Below are 24,744 nucleotides of genomic sequence, written 5' to 3'. Positions count from 1 at the left end.
GCTGAATAGGGCAAATCAGGGGGTTTACACTGAGTCAGATCTTAGCCAAAAGGCTTCCTTCTCATCAATGAGTATTTTTCATAGGACAAATTCCTTAAGTAAGCAAAGGCTTAAACCACATATAGCATTTCCTTCTCTCCTTTGTGGCTCAGAAAGGTAAACACCACAAACTATTTGTTTTATTTAGAATGGAATGCAAGTTGGCTTAGCATAAAATACTTGGTAAAAATTCTCATATTGTTTTGGTTTTGGTTTGGATCCAAATCTGGGTATACATGAAAATTACACTTTGTATTTCACACTGCACTAATCACAAACAGGGAGAGAGTGTCTTATTTAAATACAAAACTGTATCATCCGCTTCCTACTGCTCTGCAGTTTGAATTGAGTATTTTGCATTAGCATTTGAAATCAGCTTTCCTTTGAGTTTGACTATTGGAACTATGCACTTTTTGCAAACTTTTTGGTCTATTTCAATTTCCATTAACATTTTGAGGCTACTGTTCACCAGTAAATTTCAAGTTCAAACTGTGTCACTGTAAAAATCACAGCTAGTCACATGGGCCAACAGTCCCAACTTCCATCTCCTGAAGACTTTGGGCATCCCATGCAAATACCAACCCATCACTACCTAATGTGTGAAAAGAACGAGGAGTACTTGTGGCACCTTAGAGACTAACAAGTTTATTTGTCCATAAGCTTTCATGGGCTAAAACCCACTTCATCGGATGCATGCAATGGAAAATACAGTAGGAAGATATATATACACAGAGAACATGAAAAATGGGTGTTGCCATACCAACTCTAACAAGACTAATCAATTAAGGTGGGCTACAAATGTTTTTTTTTCTCCTGCTGATAGTAGCCCACCTTAATTGATTAGTCTCATTACTGTGGCTCACTGTTAAAGTGCTCTTTCATAGCCTCCCTGAGCCATATAGCTCCATGTAGAGCTCTTCCATTTGCCCTTGCATCTGGCTGTTCAAACTTAGTAGACAGCCACTCCACCTTTGCCTTCCAGCCTGGCAGCAACTTTTCCTCCTTAGCCCACGAAAGCTTACGCCCAAATAAATGTGTTAGTCTCTAAGGTTCCACAAGTACTCCATGTTCTTTTTGCCGATACAGACTAACACGGCTGCCACTCTGAAACCTGCTACCTAATGTGTGGTAGTGCCTTACGTGGATGAGTGATGCTGCCCTCCACTGGATGGCCCAAAGAGATGATCAGGAATCTCTTATTACTACGGAATTACAGCTCTGAGTTTGCAAGGACACTACAACATGGGAAAACTGCTCTCCTTCATATCTAACCCTGTTCCAGGGCCTGACAAGCAGCTGTGGCAAAAAATATATATATATATATATATATATATTCAAACCTGTTTCGAACTGAACTTGGAAGGGTTTGTATAGATCCAATTATAGTTTGTGCAGGAAGCAACGCCTATAATTAAGGTTGCCCAATACTTCCCATAAGATCCTCATGTCAGTTGCTTATAGCTTTGACAAACTTTAACTGTTTTGGTTTAAATTCCCTATGCCAGTTATCTGCCTCAGGCTGAATTTTTTTGAGGGGGAGGGAAGGGGAATTTCAGTAAAAACAGTTCAGTCATTTCTCAGAATGAGGTTAAGGGGAAATATGTTGTTTTGTCCAGTTACAAAAGTTATTAAAATAATTTCACTGAAATGCTCTAGTGACTCCATGCTTTGGAGCAGGAACTTGAAACGTTGCAGAGAGGGTCACCCTGGTGTTAGTGATGTGCCTTTTGCTGTCCTTGTGAAATCTGTCCAAATGTGGCCAAGTGATGGGCCTCTGAAAATCTCAGTATGTGCATGGGCAGTGGAAACGTGTTATGGTTTCGCAGCTAAATTCTCCAAAGATTCCATCTGACCTGGGTTTGCACCATCCCACAGCTGCAGGGTCTGAGGAGGACTTCCCCTGCATTTGCTCTTTCTGGCAACCAGGGTCACTGTGGGGCCAGGGCCAGGAACAGAGAGCATGGAGTCTGTCTCTCCTGCTCTCAAGGCTCATTGCACCCAAGCAGTGAGGCAGAGAAGGATAAATAAGGCTGGCTTAGATGCAGGGGAATAGTGACCAGGGGAGAGACTGAGACAATGGGCAGGGTTGCTTGGGATTGGTGTACTGCAATGAGGAGCTGAGGGAATGGACTGGGGGGGAGCAAGAGGGGAGAAACAGGGCTCGGACTTGGAGACGAGAAGAGGTAACTGAGGGTGGAGAAAGACTGGGACAAGGCCAGGCTGGTGGGCCAGGGACAGGAGAGGTCAAGCTTGAAGGGGTAGGGAGTGTAGAAGAGTCTATAAGCACCAGAGTATGTGCCCCTCAGGATCTGAAATAGAAGCCAGAATTCCTGAGTCTAAAGGTTCCTCTGCAGTGACCAAAGAGCTGTGAAACCCACTAGCAAAATGTGTATCTCATCTCCCTTTGGTGGCAGGGCCACATAAAGGACAACCTATTACTGCGATCAGTTACTCTGTTAGTTCAAGGGTCAGTTACCCTGTTAGGTTAGAGGTCTGTGCAATGGAGCTAAAAGTTTCACTCTGTTGATGACCCATTGTGACATCCCCCAGGATACAATCTGGACTGTTGAACCGCTGTGTCCTTTTAACTATCCAGCCCAGGGTGTCTTTTACATTGCTCTGCTAGTGAACATAAGAACGGCCATACTGGGTCAGACCAAAGGTCCATCTTGCCCAGTATCCGGTCTTCTGACAATGGCCAAAAGTGACAAGCTGCCTCTCCAGGCTCTGCTCACACACAGCCAATAGGATGTAAAGTCACTCCCAGCCACTCATGAACTATATATAGGGTGCAAGGCTGGGGCTAAGAATTTGCAGGTGTCACTACACTCTTGAATGAACTCACACAGAAAAATGATAAAAGACAAAACCACCATCTCACCCAAGGGCAAACACTCTTCACAAAATGATCACTCCATATTTGACCTCTCAGTCCTCATCCTCAAAGGAATCTGCACAACACCTTCAAAAGACAAGCCTGGAAGCTTAAATTCATAAATTTGCTAGAAACTAACAATCATGTACTTAATAAAGACACTGGATTTATGGCTATTACAACAACTTGTAATCCACTAACCATCCTTTTTTGTCCTATGATTACAGAGGTGTTAACTGGCCACTTCACTTTGAATATCTCCAATGGCTGGTGGCTATTATGTTTTAATGTATTTGCTTTTAACTTGCACAGAATTTTTTTGGAAGTGTTTTCATTACTCAATAACATTCTATTGTTTGGAAAATAATGAATTTTTATTAGTTCCCAACATATACTGCAGAGTGCCTAGCAGTACTGAAAGCACGTACTTGTTATTGACAGTGTGACACAACTCAGAGGATCAGTAAAAAAAACCACTGTAATAATCATAAAAGTTCAGCAAGCACCACAAAATTAATAGGTACATTGACAGTGCTATATTCATAGAGGTACACCAAGCACCACACAATTCCTAACAGGCCCGAAAACAGCAGGGTCAGATAGAGCACAGTACATCACAATGCATTACTGTGGCTCACGGTTAAAGTGCTCTTTCATAGTCCTCCCTGAGCCATATAGCTCCATGTTGAGCTCTTCCATTAGCCCTTGCAACTGGCTGTTCAAACTTAGTAGACAGCCACTCCACCTTTGCCTTCCAGCCTGGCAGCAACTTTTCCCCCTTTACTTCACAGACATTATGATATTATGCAGGACACAACATGCAGTTATAACCATGGGGATGTTTATTTCACTGAGATCCAATCTTATGAATAAACAACACCAACATCCCTTCAGTCTACCAAAGCACATTCAACTGCCATTCTGTGTCTGCTGAGCCAGTAGCTGAATCTTTCTTGGTGCTGTCAAGGTGGCCAATGTATGGCTTCATGAACCAGGGGAGCAGGGGATAGGCTGGGTCCTCAGGATCATTATTGGCATTTCAACATTCCCAATAGTAATCTGCCAGTTGGGAAAGCAAGTCCCTGCTTGTAGCTTTCTCTAAAGTCCTGTGTTCTTAAAGATGCAAGCACCATACACCTTCCCTGACCAGCCAACATTGATGCCAGTGAAGTTTCCTCAGTAGCCCTTTCTGTTGATGTACTCTGTGGCAAGATGCTGTGGTGCCAAAAGAGGGATCTGCATGGCATCTATTGTTCCACTGCAGTTCACGAACCCCACTGCTGCAAATCCATCCGTCCTGCACATTGCCAAGAGTCAAAGGCCTGCATAGCAGGAGACAATTAACGGCCCTGCACACTTGCATGACAACAGCCCCCATAGTGAATTTAACAACTCCAAAATGATTTTGCACTGACTGGTAGCAATCCAACGTTGCAAGCTTCCACAGTGCGATTGCGACTCGCTTCTCCACTGTCAGTGCAGCTCTTATTCTGGTGTCCGTGTGCAGGAGGGCTGAGGCAAGCTCGGCGCACAGATCCAGGAACGTGGCCCTACAAATCCAAAAGTTCTGCCGCCACTGCTCATCATCCCAAGCCTGCATTACAATGCGATCCCACCAGTCAGTGCTCATTTCTCAGGCACAGCAGTGGTGCTCCACCATCTGCAGCTGCTCTATAAATGCTACCAATAACCTTGAATTGGTTCTCGCTGTGTCCCATAGCAATCTGTCCTCCACAAAATGGTCATTTCCCCCACTGATTTGGTTCTTCTTGCGGCTCTGCAAATACCAGAGAATCATGCCTCCTGTGCTTGCAACGCTCATGACAATAGTGCAGAGCCGTGCAGGCTCCATGTTCTGTCAGAGATGGTGGACAGTGAGGAGGGCCATGCAGGTTCATGGGATTTTTTAAAAAGGTGTGAAAATTATGAGATATAGATGACATTATGGGATGGAGAAAGTTGCATGCTGGGAAGTTGACCCTTGCTCCCAGTCACCCCTGCATGACTCATTTCTGCCCACCTCCCCAAAAGACAGTGCACTGGACAGTGGTGAGTTGCACACTGGGATACCTACCCATGGCGCACCACACTGTGCAGCAACACAAACACTCCTAGTGAGCATGCATGGCACCAACGCAAGGAGCCAAATATGCATGCGCAGAAGCGATACATTAATTGCGGTGGCTTTATGCTGACATAACTTGCATTGGCAAAAGTTTGTAGTGTAGACATGCCCTGAGTACCTTTCCCAAACCTGAAGAGCTCTGTGTATCTCAAAAGCTTGTCTCTTTCACGAGCAGAAGTTGGTCCAATAAAAGATATTATCTCATCCACTGTATCTCTCTATATAATGCTGAGTTCTCTGAAAAATCAAGCCATAGGCATCACAGAGTTGGCACACAGAGTTAGTGTATATTTTTTATATTAATGATTGTGCTTCAGTTCCCTAAAGGCGAAAGGGGGACAATACCCTCCCCGCACCTTGCAGTGGTGTTGTGAAGAGAAAGACATTAATATTTGTGAAGCACTCTGATACAATAGTCATGAACACCACAGAAAAGTCCTTAAGGAAATTCTGTATTCAGAGCTGGGTTTGAATAGTTATCAGTAAATAAGGCATGGGCTATGCAAAACTCAGACTCCTGAAAACCAGGAAATGTACAGAACAGGTTAATTTCACGGGGCTCCAACAAAGCATGTCAATTTCAGATGACTAAGAAAGATTGACCTTTAAAAAGAAAGCTGGCCACAATCTTTATTATAGTGGAGCATACATATGTATGCCAGAGCCGAATTAAGGTTGCAAAGGCAACCTTAATTCTGGCATTTCCTACTAACTTTACAGTGGTTGACTTTGCAACCTTGGTGTTCTTTTAATGTTTGTTTGTGTATTAATATTTACAAAGCCTAGAACTAGACCTTCTGCTACCACAGCAGTGGCGTGAGAGAAAAAAATGTAGTATTATTAAAAAAAGTATTTAAAAATTCATTCTATCAACACATTTTAAACAAGTACCTCAGACAGAAACAAGATTTACTGGGGATACAATTGAGTTCAACTGTTCAATTTGCCGACATAATTCAAACATGTATATACCTGACACTAGCTAGGCGAAACTTTTGGGACTTTCCAGTAACGACGTGTGCTGCGTTGAAATTAAGGTGCTCTATCCATAATAGTTTTCTATCAAAATAAGTGACTCTTCAGAGATCTGCAAGAATGAGAAAGCCAAAACTGCACCAAATGAAAATTCCTTTTCTCAGAGTGCTCTGAAGCTCCCTGGAAAATCTGTGGCTTGTTTTTTGGCAGAGAGAGACCAGGATAATCAAATAACAATAAGAGAAGAAAAGCAAATTGACCAAGGTCAACCACCAGGCCAGTAGCAGTGCCAGGAATAGAACCCAAGTTTCTGGAGACCCAGTCCAGTGGTCTAGTCACTAGACAACACTGCCTCCCTGTGATGAACTGGGAATGTTCTTAATGTGTTCTTTGAATTCTGAGTGGGGAGTGTTGATCTGGGAAGGTTGCAGGGGAGTTTTACTGGGACTGTCTGCATTGGGGATGGGAGATTTTCCTTGAGGGAGGATACTTGAGCATGTAACATGAGAACCCAGGAAGGGGGTTGGAGGCCAGGTGACACCTCTGCCCGGGAAACTGGACAAAGGGTGGGGGAGGAGCCGGGGGGAGGCTGAGTGAGACAGCTGGAGGGAGTTTCAGTTTGGAGCTGGCTGGGAAAATGGAGGGGAGCCCAGATGGGGCTCTGACCTCCCAGTGGGGCTCTGGCCTCCCTGCCCCCCAAGAGGAACCTAACTGAGGGGGTCCTGTTGTCTGTACCTGCAAGACCTGTCTTGGACTGTGTTCCTGTCATCTAAATAAACCTTCTGTTTTACTGGCTGGCTGAGAGTCATGGTGAATCGCGGGAAGCTGGGGGTGCAGGGCCTTGTCTCCCCCACACTCTGTGACACTCCCATAGAGGATATATTATCTGCATTTCTCTCATGCATACTCTATTGAAGACCTAGTCCATACCAGTAAAAATTGTGGATGGCACTTTGAAAAATATTGTACACAGACATGGGATTAATAAACTTCCTTTTTTGTTATTAACCCTTAAAAAGTAAGCATTTTCCAGCCCGCTTCCTAAGTTTATACAGTGCTTTTCATCAGAGGATCTCAAAGCGCTTTAAAAAAGAAAGGAACTGTAATATTTTGGCACCATGGCATGTTTTTTGTTTGCTAGAGTGGGCATAAACTGTAGGCAGTAGCTCTGTATCTAAGAATGATTCCAGTCAGAGAAACTAAGACCTTGTCTATGCTAGAAAGTTCTACTGCTATAACTATGCCAGTACAGTTAAAGCAGTACAACCCCTATGATGGATGCAGTTATATTGGTAGAAAGCTTTGGGAGATCTTACTGTGTTAAGTTTATGTATCATTGTGGGCTAGGGATTGCATGTAATTCCATGCAGGTGGGGGACCACAGCTCTCCAGGAACGGTGGGAGGTGATTAGGCAAGGAGAGATACCACATTTGGAGAGGCCTGCATATACTGATTCAAACTGGATTCTCCAGAGACCAATAGACAAGAAAGGACTCTTGGATAAACAACCTGAGTTTAAACTGATTCAGGGCCTTCTTTCTGATCCAGCAAACAGATAAGATCTTCTGTCCAACGGGGGCCCCAATCCCCTCTGGAACGGGTTGGAAGGACTGTGGCCTACTGAGGCCCCATAAGACTGATTGGTGCCTTTGGAAACCTTTTAGCATGTGTATAGGAATGTTTATTGTTTTAATATGTTTCCTCTGTAATGCTTTCACCTTAAGAATAAATGTGCTTGCTTATAAAGGGCTGTGTAGTAACTTATAACTGTGGGCAAGTACACGGTTAATAGCCTAGGGAAAGAGAGCAAAGTGCAGACATTGGCCTGTTTAGACAGTCTGGTTTGCTGGGAATAACACAGTGTAGGCAAGGAACTGTGCACCCTGGAAAAAGCCTAGTCATAAAAGAGAAAGACATGGGTGTCTAGCCAACAGTTCTCTGAATCACATTTTTGTTATCTAAAATTACAAAGAGGTCAGAAATGGAGATACACCATTTGCCTTTGCCCTCCTCGTTGTGGGAAACAGCAAAGGAAACCCCATCAACAATAACTACCATTGGCGACAGGTAGGAAAATGAAAGCCAAATCTCCCAGGCCAAGACAGATGGTTATCTCTAATCTCATACCACCTTCCCCTCTGAGAAAATAAACAAACACAAACCTGTGACTTAATGCACTGCCCGTTGTCATATCATATATCTAGGCTCTGTTGATACTTGCAAGGTTTTACTTAGTATACGTAGAGAAGGAAGGGGAATGCCACGCTCTGGCTTACTTTAATTTTCAAAGTAAATATGGTGTGTGTGACGCTCTGTACCTTGGGGGAACACCCTGCACCCCCATGTTCATCTTTGTAAAATGATTGTGTGGGATCCAATGCAAAGTTTGTCAGGTTGGGTATCTTCGAAAGGCTCATAATGCACTGAGCATGGTTGTTATAGTGATGTTATAGTAATTGTTACAGTGATGTTATAATAAGGTTTATAGGTTATAATTTCATGTATATGGTTATGAGGCTGAAAATGTATCTTCATGGCTTAAAGCAAGCCCATGCAAAAACTCTCCAAGAACAGAGAGGCAGTTCACACCTCGTCAGGGCATGGATGGGACAAACCCAGCTCAGCCTCACAGGAACAACGGACACTGGCTTAGGCAGCAGCAAAAGAATCTGTTAGACCCTTGACGGAGTCACCCCCCTTCCTTTGGTCAGTTTGGGACTGCGATGAGGTAATGCTCACCTGACTCTGAAGGGGGGAGGCAGCAAAGCCAAGAGGAAAGAAAGAACATGATAAAAGGGAGAGACATTTTGCCATGCTCTCTCTCTTCCACCTACATCTACAGACACCACCACCAACAAGCGACTGAAGCGCTGATCAAAGGGGAGAGCCTGACTGAAAAGTAACCAGCCAGCATCTAAGTTTCTAAGGACATTGAAAGTGTTAAGATCAGCTTAGAATGTGTTTTGCTTTTATTTCATTTGACCAAATCTGTCTTGTTGTGCTTTAACTTATAATCGCTTAAAATCTATCTTTATAGTTAATAAATCTGTTTGTTTATTCTACCTGAAGCAGTGCGTTTGGTTTGAAGTGTGTCAGAGACTCCCTTTGGGATAACAAGCCTGGTGCATATCAATTTCTTTGTTAAATTGATGAACTTATATAAGCTTGCAGTGTCCAGTGGGCATAACTGGACACTGCAAGACTGAGGTTCCTAGGGTTGCGTCTGGGACCGGAGATATTCTCATTCGCTTGCAAGTAGCTGGGAGCAGCTTACATGCCAGAGGCTGTGCGTGAACAGCCCAGGAGTGGGGGTTCTCACAGCAGAGCAGGGTAAAGCTGGCTCCCAGAGTCAAGGATCGGAGTGGCCTAGTAGATCACCAGTCCAGATAACACCAGAGGGGAACATCACAGTGTGTAAAAGCTCACACACTCACTTGATTTCATGATTTTTTTTAAATAAACTGGCTTCAGTCCAAGGATAGTGCAGTATCCTTCATGACAGAGAAGAGACAGGACTCAAGTGCAGTTAACCACAGTGTTGCCAAACTCTCTTGATATTATTGCAAGTCTTGCAGTACTGGGAGTTCTACTTAAATCCCCAGCTCCTTGACTTGACTACAGGAACATCTCAGCTTTCACTTAAAACAGGTAAGATTCTAAATCCCATGGCTGTGAAGAAAAGCTTGACAATGTAACTCAAATGTGACGTAAAGGCTCAGAAACCAGAATGGCAAATAAAAGAATCAATTTTTTTTAATCTAATGATTTTTAAGCCAATTTCATGGGTTTTGGGGGGCCTGGCTCATGATATTTAAATGTCTGCAGTTGGCAAGACTGAGGTACTGGGCACACATACACCCTATGGCTCCCAGGCGCCTTAGTTTGCAAAAATGAAGAACACAACTTGTGCTGCAGAGTGTTACCACACACTGTGACTATCTGATCCCCATCCTGACCTGATTAAATCTTGGGGTCAATTCCTGACTCCACTGAAGTCAAAGGGGCCAGGAGTTCTCCCCTGGAATGGATTGCTGACTGCACCACTACTCCCTGGAGGGTTAAAGGGATAAGAAATCTTCCACTTCAAGGTCACAGATTAGGGTTGCAAACAACAAGCTGAAACCACATTATATCAACAGGGGTATCGGAAGTAATGAGGCAAGACCATTTTGTCTACCCCCCCCTCCCCAAACTTAAATGCAGCCACAGTCCCCACCTAACAGTGCCTGCCTCCCCTCAAGCCGTCAACAAGCAGGATCACCCACCAATAGAACATTGCATTGAAATTCCCGTTTCCCCAGCCTCTCTCGCAAACCACACCTACCTGCCACCCAGCAAATGGGGAAATGCAGTGTAAAGGAATCCCTTTAATCAGTGTGGGAGCCTTCTAGTGGGCTTCCTTGCCTTCTATTAGGAAGCGACTAGAAGCCAACAGAGCAGAAATGTATATACGTAACTAGGCCTTGTATGTTTGTATATAGACAGAAACACAGTTATTTGGAACCCAACTGTGTTCATGTGGTGTCCTCATATTGTCAGTGTTGTGTAGACTCTGGTAGTTATTGAGTTGCCCATACAAAAAGAGTTTGGTAGTCTCAGTCCAGTTCCCAGTGCACAAGGGTTCATATAAGAAAATTAAACCAATTGAGACCCCTGTGGCAGTCTCAGCAGGAGGCCATGAATAGGTTGCTACCTATCTCAAGGATGCAGCTGATTTTAACAGGGCTCTAACACAGTCTGTGAATACTGCTTGCAGGACAATGTTCTCTTTCGTCCCCATATGGAGTTCAGGCCAGCAAACTGTCAGCACATCCCAAAGTGATGACATTTCAGATTATGTCAAACTCCAAAAGGCAACAGCCCTAGGACTCCACTAGCCCCTCATCTGAGGGGGTTCTTCCAGGTCTGAAGAACATCAGCCAGGAAGCAATGACTGTGACACACCTGTTCTGGGGAGAGAGACATTCAGACAGCAGAACTGTCAGCCTGGCACCTTTCTCCCGGAGTACATTCAATTGTTTTTAATTGACTTCTGTCACATCTGCGTATAAGTATTTAAACTGAACATCTTGCAACTCTGATATGGGAACCTGTCTGAGCTTCAGTGATTAAACAAAATCCCTTATGAAAAAGTCCTCTCGGACTGACTGGCAAAACTAACATGGGGTTACAGGGGTAGGCAACCTATGGCACGTGTGCCGAAGGCGGCACGCAAGCTGATTTTCATTGGCACTCACACTGCCTGGGTCCTGGGCACTGGTCCGGGGGGCTCTGCATTTTAATTTAACTTTAAATTAAGCTTCTTAAACATTTAAAAAACCTTATTTACTTTACATACAACAATAGTTTAGTTATATATTATAGACTTATAGAAAGAGACCTTCTAAAAACGTTAAAATGTATGACTGGCACACAAAACCTTAAATCAGAGTGAATAAATGAAGACTCGGCACACCACTTCTGAAAGGTTGCCGACCCCTGGGTTACACTGATTTCAATGGGAGTTAAGCATCTAGGTGCTTTTGAAAATCCCACTAGGTGCCTATCTGCAGCTTTAGGTGCCTAAATACCTTTACAAATCTGGTCCTTGGTTACACATATTTGGTCCAGTTTCCCCTCTTGCTATTGACCTTTGGAATTTCTCCTTATGATTCACATCTGAACCTCTGTGTTCTAGCACCGATTTGTACGACTTTAAATGGTTGAATGCTTCCAAAGAAAATACCACAAGCGGGAAAGCTATTGCAGTGTGTATATGTGTAAAGAGGAGCTTTCATCTCATGTGTCTACTGAGAAGGTGGGGATGAGGGAAGGAGTGTTCTTCGTCCTCTTCTCTTGCCCCACCTGCTGCCACATCCACTTTCAAATAGGGGAGAGCAACTGTAAATATTTTATTACCATTATGAACCCCAGGCCTATCAGGGGTTGGAGTAATGCCACCTGACTTGGATCCAATTAATATCTGTAACCAAGACATACTTTTTACCTCCCAATTATACCAATATTTCTGCAATAAATTTAGTGCTGTTGAAAGGTGCGGAACTGAAAGTCCAGGAGAATTACGTTCTCTCTAATTATACCCAGACAGGACATACCACAGACAGCAGTTCACCTAAACCTTGCTCTGAGAGGTATCAACACAGGCTAAGATAATACTGTCTCCTTGTCCCTTCAAACCACCGAGCTCTCTGCAGAGACGGCAATCGTGGGTTTTAATCAATTTATTATTGTTATGAAGACATCTGCCCAATGGGAACTGGATTTAGATTCACCACCGCAGAACATCAGTCAGCAGATGGTTGTACTCAGTCATTACTCATCCAGATTTGATTTGACCTAGTGGCTAATGTCATAGTGGCCAGTCATATTTCACCACCAGCTTGTCCCCCAGGGGAGGCACACCCCAAGTATTTTCACACATAATTTATGCATACATAAGTGTAAGCGCAATTGTGTGTACCTAACTTGCAAATCTGTCCCAAACTGTCTTCAGTCACCTCATTACTCAGTTACTTTAAAGGAAAACAACAATGGAACACAAAATAGTTTCTAATCCCTAGAACTCACGTAAAAACACATAAAATTCTGTTATTTTTATTAACTATTTATATTACCATAGCACCAAGGAGCCCCAGCCATGGATCAGGACCCCGTTGTTATCACTGTTTTTCCTATATGAAATAATTCAGCAGGAAACAACAATGCTGCTGCTGATACTTTTACCAGGAGCCCTGTGATGGGGCGTCTGCCCCACACTGGTGGAGAAAGGTTAAAAGCAGCTCTGGGGAGGCTGTGCAGCAGGCAGCCAATCAGAGAGGGGCTGCAATGTGTAGCCAATCATAGAATCATAGAGGATTAGGGTTGGAAGAGACCTCAGGAAGTCATCTAGTCCCACCTCCTGCTCAAAGAAGGACCAACGCCAACACCCATCAGGGCACAGCAGGCCCATATATAAAGAGAGCTGCAGGGCAGAGGAGGCAGTTCCCTCTTGGGAGCCCAGGGAGGAAGGACTGAGTCCCTGAAGGGCTGAGGGAACCACCAGCACCCTGGACAGAGCTGGGCTGAGGAGGGGGGCAAGAGGGAGCTCCAGCCTGACTGGCTGAAAGACTGAAGCCCTGATACTGGGGCAGAGAAGGTGCTAGGGCTACGGGGAAGTGGCCCAGGGAAATGGACGGTGGACAGTGGGGATTGAGGGAGACGCAGTGCATGGCTGCCGCCTAGAGGGTCCCTGGGTCGGGACCCAGAGTAGGGGGCTGGCGTGAGTCCCCCACACACACACACACTTGCCACCAAGGGGAGTGGCCAGTGAAGGGCTGCAGTTTACCACTGAGGCAAGTGGCTAGAACCTTGGGCTGCAGTCGGCCACGCAGGCGAGTGGCTGGCCAGAGGACTGCCGTTCCCCCGGAAGCGGGGGGAGAACGGAATGGGGCACGGACGGATGGCTGTGTCCTGAAGAGGACACCGTGATCCTTGAGGCAACACTGGTCCGGAGCAGAAGTGATGTCGGCGAGACACCACAGGAGGAGGGCGCCCTGTGAAAGGACTGAGCTAATTCCCAGAATGACCAGCAGGAGGCGCCATGGTGGTGAGTCGTGCCCCGCTACAAGCCCCCACCAAATGTTCCCCCCTTAGCTTGTGCGAGTGAAGCTGTGCTCCCAGACAGGAGCAGCAGGGACTAAGGGATCTATTCATTTATTTCCCTATTTGAACACAAACACTTTCTCAGGAGGCAGCACCACTAAACAAATCAATGTATATTACATGCACTTGCAACATACCGTTACATTTTGCTCCTCATAAAAATTCTGGAGAGGCTGACATTATAGCACTGGATGAGAGGGTGTCTCAGTCAAAGGGCGGGACATCATCCTAACCCTTGCTTCAGTTTGGCGGTAGATTTTTTTAACAAGGGACTCTTGAGAGCTCCCTCCAGTACATCAGTGAGACTGGAAGATGAGTGCCACAGACAGACACACAGAAGAGCAGGAGGATTTTACAGTTCTTATTAGGTAAATAATGTGTTTTATTCTGTTATTTCTTTCCTGGCTCATGTGTGTGCCCAATAGAATCCTCTTTCTCAGAGCCAAAGACTCCAGACGAGTGTAGTCTGCTTTCAAGAGCTTCTGCGAACTCCTGCTCTTCCCGGTGGGCCTGATTCTTCACTAGCTCGTGCAGGGACTGAAGCACTGCGATGATGATTAAATAGCATTTTACACCCACTTTGCCCAGGAATAAATAACGACCAAGAGGCAAGTCAGAATCAGGCCCTCTGCCTGCAGCTTTACTCTTCATGTCCCAATCCACATTATTACACCAACCCCCTGTTAAAGCTATTAAAGTGGCAGCCCCTAGGATGGCACAGCTGCACAGTCAATATCAATAGAGATCTTAATACTTATTTTCAGACATTTTTAAATGTTCCTTTTTTAAATTACCATATTGTGATTCAGGAGATTTTTCTATAGTCATTTAAGGCAGCACTTAAAATTATCCTGGTTTTCTTTTTAATCCTGTGCTCCTTTGACTATTCATTTCCTGTCCATACATGACATGCATTTCAGCCCAGTTAGGTGATGTCATTCTGAATTTCTGTAACTTGGAGGCTGAGGGTTGGAAGGGGGGGGGGGGGGAATAAAACTCCTTCTCTTATTGGAAATGCCCTTAACTAAAAATTATCTTCCTCAGGTGTTAATGATTCTGTTCATGACTCTTTCTTGGCTAGGACTCCTTTCAGTTTAACACCTTCTGCCAAACTGGCTCTCTCCCAATAGCTACTAAATTAAAACTGTGTTTTGTCTTAATATGTGGTTATATTCAATTGACCTCATGGGCTTCGCTTTCAGTGAATCCATTGCAAACTACTCTATACAGAAAGATTTTTCTGTTGTCAGTCCTGCAAACTTCAGCCTGGAACCTGAAAATCCATCTTGGTTCTTTCCGTTTCTTACATCACCAAGAGTGACATCAACTAGAAACATTCTGCCAACTGAAATGTAACTGACTGTGTTGTTCCTGACACGGAGGCAGAAAGAATCCTGTTTGCTCTCAACAGCTGCATTGGCTCTGCAGTGCCAACAAGAGTGAACATTTGTATCAGGAAAGTAAGCAGAGATGACTGTTTATGTGTAAGCAAGCTAGAGCGACAAGGTGGATGAGTAATATATTTTATTGGACCAACTTCTGTTGGTGAAAGAGACAAGCTTCTGAGCTTACACAGAGCTTTTGTTCAGGTGTGCGAAAGGTATTCAGAGTATCACAGCTAACTATTTGTCAGCTGTCATTGTTCTGACTACATCATGCTAATTTCTGCTGAGATACTCCGAGCCACATCCTGCTTGCCTTACTCACATGAGTTATCTCATGCATTTTGATGGAACTAGTCATGTGTGTAAGCTGGGCAGGCTTTGGCCCTCATCCATAATGTCACTCCAAATGGTGGTTCTGACAATGACTTCCTTTGTAGCGCTAGACAAATCGATTCGCTACTGTGTGCTTCAGCTGCCCAATTGTAAGATTAGGATAATACTGACCTAACTTGCAGTAGGGTCCTCAGGCGTAATGAGTGTTTGAAAAGCACTTTGAAGATGAAAAATTACATAGATAGTATTACATAACAATCTCCTCTCTCTCCACATGCTGCCAATATTATATTAACTCCTTTATTGACACAGCTTTATTCCTGCCAAAAACAGAAGTATTGTGTCTGGTCTTCTCTCTTTCAATATGGCTGAAGTTCTGTTCTGACCCATTTCACCTAATTACAGTTCCATATCATTTCATCTGTTAATCAACAGTATTTAAATTATCTGCTTCTAGCCCATTTCTTACAGAGAAGCCAGGGTCCAGTCCCCGCTGTATAATCTCACTACTTTCTTTACATAGAGACTGGAGGGTCAGTCATCCAAGGTGCTGAGCACTCTGACCTCAGTCCAACTAAGCACATAAAGCCCATACGCATATGCTTAACTTTAAGCATGAGAGTAGTCCCAAAGGGGGGCCAGAGTACTCAGCAGTTTGCAGGACTGAGCCCTGAGTGGTTATTTCCTGCTATGTCTTAGCCAATGGAAGGCAGGATGTGTTGAGATTGGGACTCAGGAGATGTGCGTTCTAGTCCCAGTTCTGCTGTAGTGTCACTGTTGGACTGTATCTCTCTGTGCCTCAGTTTTGTGATCTGCAACATGAGGATATTTCCCTACCTAACAGCTGTATTCTGAACATGAATTCATTAATGTCTGAGAGACACCTGGGTGAGGGCCACAAAGCTTTCCATAAGTAAATAAAAAGGAAGATGCATACTTAGAGTAACCAAAAAGAAATGCATCCGAAGACGTGGGCTGTAGCCCACGAAAGCTTATGCTCAAATAAATTTGTTAGTCTCTAAGGTGCCACAAGTACTCCTGTTCTTTTTCCAAAAAGAAATGGACTACTTCTAAATGTCCCAGCTAAATTCCTAAACTCCTTTTACTTTTTACATGCACATTGACCCCTGTGGTCCATCAATGTGCAATGATGGTGGAAGTCAAGGAGATTGTTATCCAATATTCCTTGGCAAAGCCGCAACACAAAGCCATGAGAGTGGGGTTGAGGCACTCCTTCAGAGGACTCAAACCTGCAGTAGGATTTTTAGTGTGAATTTGAAATGTCCAGTAATTGCAGGATCAAGTTCAGACTCTGCAAAGACGTGTTTCTATTTTTCTCTGTCAAAGAGAGATCTGAAGTTAGCTAAATTATTCTGTTAAATGGCTAAAACTGAGCCTTTTATATGGCTGTCAGGAGAAACATAAGCGACAAATTATATGCAAACCACACAGGAAATAGTTTAATATCCAACATACAGTGTTTCTTCCGATCAAAAATAACAATTTTAGCCTGTTTGTGCTCCCAGAAGCCATGAAGTCTGCAGGGTTCTACAATGTTAACTTATCAAGGTGTGAGGGACAGAACCCATTGCATTCTCTGTATTTGCTGTAGGTATACCATTAACACACTCTCCTCTGGGAAAGGTGCTTTAATGGGCTCTCAACTTCATTATATGTTAGTTTAGATATTCCTTCTTATAGTGTGTGTGTGTGAGAGAGAGATAAAATCACATTTACTGGGTTATTTCAAACTGCCTTAAAGTGTAGTTATAGTATGAAAAGTAACTTAGTAAAAATGCCATTGTGATGAGGTTCTATATATATTGTTTCTCAAAGACTTTAGATAAGACAGTTACTTTTTCTGTAACTGGTGTTCTTTGAGATGTGTTGCTCAAGTCCATTCCACAATAGGACCGATGACCATATGGCAGCCCTACAAATGTCCTGAATACGGACGTGAGCCAGAAAGGCAGCCGATGAGGCTTGCGTCTTAGTCGAGTGGTGCCCTCACAATCAGCGGCGGGGAAAGAGCTGGAACCAATTAAGGTCCCACTCTTACTGCTTAAAAGCTCTCCTTTCCAGTTCTCTTGCGTGAGCCCGGGTGAAAGGAGCTGGAGGAGAGGAAGCATTGCTGAATCCTGAGGTAAGGGTGAAGCTAGGAAAAAGGGGACCACGGGGAAGTGGCCCAGGGAATCAAAGCAGCGTCAGTGGTGAAGGGGAAGCCGCCAACAGCTGCTACCATTAGGGTCCCTGGGCTGGAACCCAGAGTAGAGGGCAGGCCCAGGTTCCCCCCTGCCATACTCTACAGAGATCCCCTTGAGAGGGGAAGCAGGATTCGGTTCAGGCACGAGACCGAACTGCTCCCACTGAGCTCTATGGAGCAACAGAGACTGTGGGGTATTCCCCCTTCCCAACTCCCATACTGGCCGGTGATGAAAGTAACTCAATAGGCTGTGTCTTGCCGCTACTCTGTGAAAGGGAGGTCACATTGGGGTCTTATCAAGTTTCTGAGGTCACTGAATCCGCCCAGAAGTGCGGGACCCACCAACACAGGCTCGGAAATTTGACACAACGGATACATGAAGTGATCCAGTTGGAGAGCCACTGAGTGGAGATCGGCCGATCTTTCATGCGCTCGGCCGTGGTGATGAACAGTTGCAAAGACTTTGGGAACGGTTTTGTATGTTCTAGGTAAAAAGCCAGAGCCCGTCTCACATCTAGCATGTGGAGGCGGCGCTCCTCACTGGACACGTGGGGCTTGGGACAGAGCACCAGCAGGAAAATGTCCTGGCCCATATGAAAGGCAGAGACCACCTTAGGGAGGAACGAAGGATGTGGGTGGAGCTGGACCTTATCCTTTTGGAAAACCGTGTACGGGGGTTCGGAGGTCAGGGCCCGGAGCTCCGAGACCCTCCTAGCAGACGTGATCGCCACAAGGAAGGCTACTTTCCATGAGAGGTGGGACCAGGAGTATGTAGCAAGTGGTTCAAATGGAGGCCCTGTTAGCCTGGTCAATACCAAGTTCAGGTCCCACTGAGGGACTGGGGGTCTAACATAAAGAAAAAGGCGATTCAAGCCCTTAAGGAATTGAGAGAATATCGTGTGGCCCTGTACTGGCAGGAGGAAGGCCGATATGGCTGCCAGGTGCACCTTGACTGACACGGGCGCTAGGACCCTGAGATGAAGAAGGTGATCCAATATGAGCTGGATCGGGGCAGCCACTGGCGAGACGACCCGATCGGCGGCCCACCAGGAAAACAGACCATTTCGCCACGTAGGCCTGACGTGTGGAGGGCCTCCTGCTCTCCAGGAGCATGCGCTGGACTCCCTCCGAGCAAGTCCTCTCCTCCTGGCCTAACCACTGAGCAACCACATCGTGAGGTGGAGGGCTGTTAGGTTGAGGTGGAGGAGGCGAGCTTGGTCCTGGGAGAGAAGGTCCAGGCGGGTTGGCAACAGCCATGGCGGGGCAACTGCCAAGCTCATGAGAATCCCGCACCAGTGCTGTCTGAGCCATGCCTGGGCGATCAGAAGGACGCGAGCCCTGTCTGTCTTGATCTTTTGGGAGGCATACAAAAGCTGACCCAACCAGGACAGAAGGAAGGCGTCAGAGATCGCACCCATGCCCAGCCTCCCCTACCCTCCCCCTGGAGCAGAAACGGGGACACCAGCGGTTCTGCCTGGTCACGAAGAGGTCCACTTGGGGAGTGCCCCACATTCGGAAAATCTTGTGCACCACCTCCAGGTGTAGCGACCATTCGTGCAGAGAGGAGAGGTCCTGGTTCAGCCGATTCACCCGAGAGTTTTGGACGCCCGGTAAGTGGTAGGCTTCCAGGGTGATATCGTGGGCTATACAGAAGTCCCACAGCCTGAGGGCTTCCTGGCAAAGGGCTGAGGAGCGGGCCCCGCCTTGCCTGTTGATGTAGAACATCAAGGCCATGTTGTCCGTGAGAACCCTGACCACCCTGTCTGCTAGGCACGAGCAAAAGGCCACACAGGCTAGACAGACCGCCCTGAGCTCCTTGACATTTATGTGCAGGGCTAGTTCCTGCGCGGATCATAGACCTTGGGTCTGGAAATTTCCCACATGGGCTCCCCACCCCAAGTCCGACACGTCGGACACCAACTATACAGTCGGGGGCCGGCCCCTGAATGGGATCCCTTGGAGCATGTTCCCCGGGGTGGACCACCAGCGGAGGAAGGCTAGCACAGGTTCGAGCACAGTGAGGACTTTGTCCATCCTGTCTCTGGACTGTGAGAATGCCGAGGCCAACCGGAGCTGAAGGGGTCGCATCCTGAGTCTGGCGTGACGAACCACATATGCGCTCGCCGACATACGACCAAGGAGCTGGAGGCACGCTCTGGCGGTCGTCACGGGAAACCTTGTGACCACCCCGACGAACTCCCTCAGGGTTTCGAATCTGTCCAGTGGGAGGGAAGCTCTGGCCGATGTCACGTCCAGAATCGCACCAATGAACTCTATGCGCTGCACCGGTACCAATGTGGATTTGGCGCTGTTCACCAGCAGCCCCAGTGTGGTGTACATGGACAGGAGGAGTGCTATGAGATCCTGTACCTGTGATCTGGAGCTGCCTCTGACCAGCCAGTCACTGAGGTAGGGAAAAATCTGGACCCGCCCGACGCTTGAGGTAGGTTGCCACCACAGACGTACACTTTTGTGAAGACTCTGGGTGCTGTCGATAGGCCAAACGGGAGGACAGTGAACTGGTTGTGTTCCTGCCCTCCCGTGAAGTGGAGGAAACGCCTGTGGCCCTCGAATATGTAAATATGGAAGTACGCGTCCTGTAGATCAAGGGCGGCGTACCAGTCTCCGGGATCCAGGGAGGGGATGATGGAGGCCAGAGAGACCATGCGAAACTTGAGCTTTACCATGTGCTGGTTCAGGCCTCACAGGTCCAGCATGGGCCTGAGCCCCCCTTTCACCTTCGGGATAAGGAAATAGCGGGAGTATTACCCCTTGTATCTGAACTCCGCCAGCACTACCTCCACCACTCCTAAGTGAAGGAGCCGCCTCACCTCTTGCTCGAGTAAGCTCTCGTGAGAGGGGTCCCCAAAAAGGGACGGGGAGGGAGGATGGGGGGGTGGGGTAGAAAGAAACTGAAGGGTATAGCCCCGGGAGATGGTATTGAGGACTCAGCGGTCTGAGGTCAGCAGCAACCACTCCGGGAGGAAAGTACATAGGCGGTTGGAGAAGGGAAGATTGGGTGGATCCCTGGTGCAAACAGGTAAGTCGTCCCCGGGCATCCCATCAAAACTGGCGCTTACCCGCCTGCTTGCCCTTGGAGGGCCCAGGCTGGGGCGCAGGCCAAGATTGCCGTTGTGGGCGCTTTTTATAGTCCCTTGATTTTTTTTATAAGAGGGCTCGTATCTGGAGTGGGTGGCCTGACTGGGGACCTTCTGCAGTTTGAATTTGGTCCTGGCTGGGACTGGGACATAGAGACCGAGAGTCTTTAATGTCGTGCGGGAGTCCTTAAAACCATGTAACTTCACGTCTGTTTGTTCCGCGAACAGGGCCTTTCTGTCGAATGGGAGATCCTGCAAGGAGTTCTGCACCTCGGTGGACAACCCTGAGAACAGGAGCCACGACGCTCTCCTCATGGACACCGCGGAGGCCATAGATCTTGCAGCCGTATCTGCAGCGTGCAAGGCTGCCTGAAGGCCCTCCTCTACCAGAGCCTGAAACTCCTTCTTATCATGCTCCTGGAGGGAGTCCGCAAACTTGGGCATTGAGCCCCACAAGTTAAAGTCATATCTGCCCAATGGGGCTTGGTGGTTTGTCACCCTCAGTTGGAAGCTTGAGGATGAATAAATCTTTCTACTGAATAAATCTAGTCTCCTCATTCTTAGGGGTTGGCCCTGACGTTCCTTATGGCTGACCGCCTCAACCACTAGAGAGTGGGGGCAGGGTGGGTATACAGATACTCTGTGACCCTTGGCAGGAACAAAATACTTTTCATTGAATATCAGGGTTGGAAGGGACCTGAGGAGGTCATCTAGTCCAACCCCCTGCTCAAAGCAGGACGAATCCCCAACTAAATCCCTAAATGGCCCCCTCAAGGATTAAACTCACAACCCTGGGTTTAGCGAGCCAATGCTCAAACCACTGAGCTATCCCTCTCCTTTTGTTCTGTCCTCTTAGAGATGGGGGGCAAGGAAGCAGGGGTTTGCCACAGGGCATTTGAGATTTTTGCCACTCCTTCATGGAGTGGGAGAGTCACCCTGGCCGGTGCTGCAGCCAAGAGGACATCGAACAGGGAGCCCGAGGGCTCCTCCACCTCCTCAGCTTGTAGGTTGAGGCTTGATGCCACCCTTTTCAAAAGTTCCTGGTGGGCTTTTGGGTCCTTCTGCAGGACAGGAGGAGGGGGAACCGTGATTGCCTCATCGGGGGAGGATGGGGGTGTAGTGCTCTGCGTCCCCACCGGTGCCGCAGGACCCACCACTTGGTCCCCTTCTGAGTGCAGGACTGGGGAGGAGCGCTCCACTGATCCCTTTCTGGGGGGCTGCAAGAGGGAGGCCAACGGTCTTTCCGAGGCTCCAGCCACCGGGTGAGCCACCACCGGGGGCTGTGTCGGGGCCCATTGGTACCATGGCGCTGGCCAGGGAGCCTAGTGCCACTGCACCTGCTGTGGCACGGTCGGAGCGGACTGCCCCGCCTGACTCGCCTAGCTCACCGACTGTCGACTCCGAAGGGAGGCTGGGCTGGCATATGATCTACCGCTATCCTGGGATGGGGACAAGTGGGGCGTCCCAAGCGGTGCCGAGCTCAAGACCGTGATCCCGGCGTGAAGGAGCAGGAGTACTGTCTGTAGTGGCTGCTCCACGAACGACTCTGTCGGGCAGATCCGCGATGGCCGGGTGCGCCTGGGACTGCGGGAACGGTGCCGCGGCAGGGATCTGGAGCAGGACGAAAAGCGGGAGCGCCGTCAACGTCCGTACCACGAGGGACTACGATAGCTTCTTGGCGTCAGCAATCTCCGGTGCCATCTGTCCCAGTCCCAGCAGGGCACGCTCTGATCGCGAGGGGTGGGGGTCAACGGGGACCAGTGCGGGCTGTGCACGGGACGGTCAATGTGCGGAGAACGGCATCGGGAACCTTCCTTCGACTGTGAGCGGTACCGTCCAGGTGACGACTCTGGAGGTCCGAGCGCCGGCTTGCCTCTGGACCGGGGAGCTGCTAGTGTCGGTGCAACCGGTACCGGTAGAGACGTAATGTCTCGAGCCACCAGCAGGGCCTCCGGCGTGGAGGGCACCCGAATGTGGCCACTGGCATCCAGGGAGGTCGGCTCAGAGTGGGCCGGGCTACTCCGCTCAACTTGAGTCAGAGGCTGTGAGGTCGATGGGGATCGAGAGCTGCCCAACGCGGGTCTAGTCTCTCCCCTAGCCTTGCCCTGGTGCCTTCATGGAGTAGATGACTTCTTCGCCTTTTTAGAGTGCCCCGTGGACGGGGAGCAGTGCTGACTGGTGAAGACATCGTTGGGTCACTGCGCACCAATGCTGCAGTGCTCGGTGCCGACTCGGAGCAGTGCAGCGGTGTTGGGGTCAGGGCCGACTCCATCAAAATGGCTCGGAGCCGTATGTCCTGCTCCTTCTTGGTCTGAGGCTTAAAGGATCTGCAAATTTTGCAGCGATCGCTGAGGTGGGTTTCCCCCAGACAGCATAAACAGTCAGCGTGCGGATCACTCATGGGCACAGGCCTTTTACAAGTGTCGCACGACTTAAAGCCCGGGGCGTGGGGCATGCCCTGACCCGGGCGCACTTAACTATTCTAACTTCTTTTCTTTTTCTTTTTTTCTTTTTCTTTTTTTTTTTAAACTACAGGTACTAACTAACTATGAACTAGATGAAGTCCAAAGAGGGAAAGCTACAGCAGAGCTGGAGCAGAGCAGTTCCGAAGCACCTTCACTGGCAGCAAGAAGGAACTGATGGTGGGGGGAGCGCGCAGCGCCCCTTATACCGCACCATAGCGGCACCACTCCAGGTGCTCCTCTCCGGGTACTGCTAAGGGAAAAACTTTCTGCACTGGTGCACGTGGCGAGCACGCACACCTACTGTGGAATGCACATGAGCAATCACTGAAAGAACAACAAATCTTCTCGGTTACCAAAAAAAAAAGATATTACCTGTTTTCCCTGGAGTCTGAGAGTCACACTGGTATTTTTTGTCTCATCACTGACAAAGATTCTTCATATGAAATTTAGTTAACAATTTTGTTGATGCACAAGCCAGAACTGAATCTAGCTCACTCTCTCTTAATTGTGTTGGCTCTGCAGTAAAGTAAGCAGATATGACTCTGAACACAGATCTCTTGGAGTAAGAAAGTGCCTTTTATATATAGTTGGTTGTTGGGTTTGTTTGTTTTTTTAACACAATAGAGCTGTACTTTAAAAAAGTTGCGGTGGGAGGACTGAATGACTAACAGGATTGGGAATGGGCTGCTTATCTAGTTTAATCCTTCATAGCCTTTTATCTTGTGCCAGCAGTCCAAATTTTACTCACGTTGGTAGTGAGCAGAAGGAATTTCCACTAAATGCTGCTTCGATAGCCTACATGATGTATTTGGTCATTCTCAGTACAGTTCCTAGTGAGAGATGACCACATCACAAAAAGCACTATCATAATTGCCACTCACTGACCTCCACAGTTGACAGTCATAGGAAAAATACTAAGGACTGAATGTTCCTGGACGAGGAACTCTTTTAGCACCTGATATAGGTTTCTCCAGGTCAGAGATGGGACGCATTGATGGAAGGAAAAGGGATGGGATAAATACAGGACCCATCTCCTGGGTTGTTCATCTGGTATCTTTCACCAGCACTTAGTATAACAAAATTCCACCAGAGTTTTATGAATGTTGCAACAACTGTCATTTGAGTACTATTTTCTTGCTAACTACTAAAGTCTGAATAATGCTCTGTCAGCTAGTCACCACTTAAACTGCATAACAGTATCATACGCAAAGAGCATATAAACATGGGTCTCTCTATAAAAGCGGAAACACAAATCATGGTGTTTTGTAATGGCTCCAAACAGCAGAACTGTTTTAAATAGCAGAGGAAGAGAACCCTAGACAGCGCTCAGCTGTACAGTTAGTTCTCTAGCCATTTACCCCTGGAGATTTGAGTTTAATTTTCACTTATAGCCCAAGTAGGATATAATTTGGTTTCCTTCTAGTTCCCAGTGGACCCAAAACATACAGTTCAGTACAACTAGCAATCTCTGCACAGGAGACACAAGGCCTGGAATAGCAAGGAATGTTACAGGTCAAGACTGATTAGAGAGAGCTACCAGAGTGCCGGACTGCATTATGTCTGGCTCTAGCTCGTGCTATTCATACTTGACTTACATGAGCATC

The sequence above is a fragment of the Emys orbicularis genome, chromosome 23 (genome assembly GCF_028017835.1).
Source record: "Emys orbicularis isolate rEmyOrb1 chromosome 23, rEmyOrb1.hap1, whole genome shotgun sequence".
NCBI lineage: Eukaryota > Metazoa > Chordata > Testudines > Emydidae > Emys > Emys orbicularis.
Note: the sequence above shows the minus strand (reverse complement) of the source record.